Source organism: Mandrillus leucophaeus, unplaced genomic scaffold (genome assembly GCF_000951045.1).
Source record: "Mandrillus leucophaeus isolate KB7577 unplaced genomic scaffold, Mleu.le_1.0 Scaffold1225, whole genome shotgun sequence".
Lineage (NCBI taxonomy): Eukaryota > Metazoa > Chordata > Mammalia > Primates > Cercopithecidae > Mandrillus > Mandrillus leucophaeus.
Window position 1 is genome coordinate 395,775 of NW_012100599.1, and position 3,461 is coordinate 399,235.

Consider the following 3,461-nt stretch of genomic DNA (forward strand, 5'->3'; position numbering starts at 1 on the left):
TAAGAATCCCTGGGTATATTTTGTGGAGAATGCATGAAGAATCCCTGGGTATATTTTGTGGAGAATGCATTAAGAATCCCTGGGTATATTTTGTGGAGAATGCATTAAGAATCCCTGGGTATATTTTGTGGAGAATGCATTAAGAAACCCAGATGTGGATGCCAGGTGGGCTTGTTGCTAGCAGGAGTCATCATAGGTTTGTTCAATGGACAGAGGTAGGAAATAGATTTAAAAAAAAACATGAGTTCATTCATATTTTAAAACCTAAGATGATACAAGGAATGTTCAGATTAATAAGGACATTCTGTTGACCTGTGGTGTTATGTGAGCTGTTCTGCCTGCATCTTCTCCCCTCTTAGGCGACCTTTCCCATAGACTCCTAGCCTTGTCTGCCTTTGAGTTTCTTCTGTTGATTCATTTTGTCTCAAAGTTAGTTGTGGAATTCTTGGTTCTCAAAGTCAGCCTAACTGTGATTTAGTGTCAGTGACTGGGAAAGAGTAGCCATAGACAGACATGGATACCAACTCCAGATGAAGTACAGACTAGATCTCAAGGATATGGGAGGCAACAACAGCAAAAACAACTAAAATTGCTTACCAGTTAGTATGTGCCAGCCAGCATCTCACACTCTTTGAGCTGTTTATGCATTGATCCTCTTGGCCTCTGACACCTCTGTCACAGGTGCTGATGTGTCATAGTCCCCATACTGATGAGAAAGCTGAGCCACCATGAGGTTGTCCATTGCCCAGTTACACATCTCAGACTTGCCAGAACTGGGCTTGCAAACAGGCCATCTGTCTCTGCACTACATGGTCCTAACCCCTACATGTTTGTGCCCCTCAGTATCCCCAGAGAGTGTGCCTTTGTGTGGCCTGCTGTTCATCTCTTTATGTGCCAGGTCCATCTGCTACATGTCCTTTTCACCCTGAGTTGGTGGCAAAGCCCTTGCAGTAGGAACCCAAACCCAAAACTCCAAAGAAATGAAGGGAAGACTTTGGCCCCCTGCCTCAACTGGAGTGGGAAGGGGTGGCTTAAGAGAATTGTTTATTTTTTTCCAGTTTTGACTTTTCTTTGGGATTTCTTTTGCCTTTGAGGAAGTTGAGTTAGGTAAGTTCTGTTTGCATAAGAGTTGAGTCCTTTAAAGTAGTTTCTTAACTATTGGCAACAACCTTAAAGACTGGAATGTCCCAGCAATGGGCTGTGGATGTGGAGAGTTAGTTCTCTTTAAGAATCAACATTCTTTGAGCCAGTTATAACATTGTAGAATTTAAGAAAGAATTTGGTGATAAATAAATATTGCTAAAGTGAAGAGGAGACTGAAGAATTCTTCTAGTAACTTGTATGTTAAGATAACTTTTCTTAAGACGTTTTTGTGTGATTTGAAGCATTATCCTTTCTCCAACTTTTCTATTACTGATATGGAAGAAGAATGATCACAGACTAGTGGGAGAGGACGGGAAGGCAGCTCTCTGCTCAGAAGGCTGATCAGTGAGGACTGGGATTACCTGCAAGAGGAAGGTAGGCTATCTATGCCTCAATTACTGTAGGCAACAGAAGAAAGGTCCATTAAAAACAACTCCGTCAAAATCCAGAGCATTGCCAGGTAGAAGGCTCAGCTATTTCAATGCATGGATGCACTTTCGATGAAGTGTTTTGACCAGGATGGAAGATGGCCCATTTTCTTCTTCCAAAATCAAAGGTTTCTAGAATGTACTCCCCCACTGCTATACACATAAACACTTCCCCAATATGCAGTCGTCCCAGTGTAAAACAGCCTACCAGCATTTGTATACATTTCATAATAATAAAATCAAAGGAGGCTACATCTAGAAAATAGAAAGCAGCCATCCATTCTTCCCCTGATCAGAAAGGCAAGGAGAAGAGTGGGCTGGTCTTTGGACTTGTGGATATTGGGTCTGGTTTCATAGCAGCCTTCACCTCCCCAGTCTTCATCTTGCTCTTCCAGACTGAAGAAAGGAGAAGGAGCTGCAGGAAGTTGAACAGCCATGGTCCCATGAGCTTCAAAGTATCACAAAGAGATAATTTTAAATCTGGTGCTACTCTCTCCTTCCTTTTGCTGAGTCTTACTTACTCTGGGGTGTCAACTTTGAGCAAGGCTGGCCTCCCATCAGAGCCAGGACAAAGGGTAAGGGGTCATAGGCTGTCCTAGGGAAGGTATTGGATGAACAAAGACAGCTTCCCTTTTTTCTATGGGGAGATGTATTAGTTTGCTAGAGCTGCCATGCCAAATATCACAGACCCAGTACTCAAAACAATAAAAATGTATTTTCTCCCAATTCTGAGGCTGGGAGTCCAAGATTAAGGTGATGGCAGGGTTGGTTTCCTCTGAGGGCTGTGAGAGAAGGATCTCTTCCAGGCCTCTCTCCCAGGCTGGCTGTCTTTTCTCTGTATTTTCACATCAACTTTTCTCTGAAACGATCTGTGTCCAAATTTTCTTTTTGTTAAATAAAGATATCAGCCATATTGCATTAAAGCCTACTCTTATGACTTTGTTTTAATATAATTACTCCTTTAAAGACCGTATCTCCTCTCAATGAAGTAAGATGGTATTTAAAAAAGGACCCTATCTCCAAATGTTACATTCTCGTATATATTCTCAGTTATATATTGTCATATATATATATTCTCAGTTATATTCTGAGGCACTTGGGTATTAGGACTTCAACATGTGAATTTTGCGGGCACACAATCAGCTCATAACAGGAGCTAAAGAAACATATCCTATTCTTTGTTTCAAATATTAACAATCATGAATATACTTGTAACCTTACACTGTTAAAAGCAAGTTTCCTAAACAGTGCTCTGGTGTGCCACTTTCCCTTCTCCCTTCCCCTGAAAAAAAAGTATCAGAAATAAGAAGAACAATCATAAAGTTAAGGAGTGATCTACAATAATTGAGTTTAGTGAGAAAAAAATACTTACCTCATGCTCTCCTTTTCTTCTCCAATTTTTTAGATTTTCAGGTATGTAAAGAAAGCAGTCATTAAGTATTCTTTAATAGTTGTAATATGGTTGCGTTTGATGGCTCATGCCTGTAATCCCAGTGCTTTGGGAAGCTGAGTCTGGAGGATTGCTTGAACCCAGAAATTCAAGGCTGCAGTGAACTGTAATTATGTCACTGTACTCTACCGTGGGCAACAGAGTGTGACTGTCTCAAAAAAAAATTATACCTCTCCAACAGGCAGATTGTGTATTTGTTGTGCAAATTCTCCATATATGAGGCACTTTGCCAGAATTTTGCCCACCTACTAACAGGTACTCACAATTACTTGGTGCAGCTAGCAGAATTGGGACCTAGTGCCCAAAGGAAATTCTATAGCCTCTCAGCCTAGCCCACCTGCATCAGAATTACATGCAGTGCTCTAAAACATGTTCATCCCTGGGCCCTTTACTGTGCATCTACTGAATCAGAGCCCATGTAAACAGAGCCCAGGAATTTG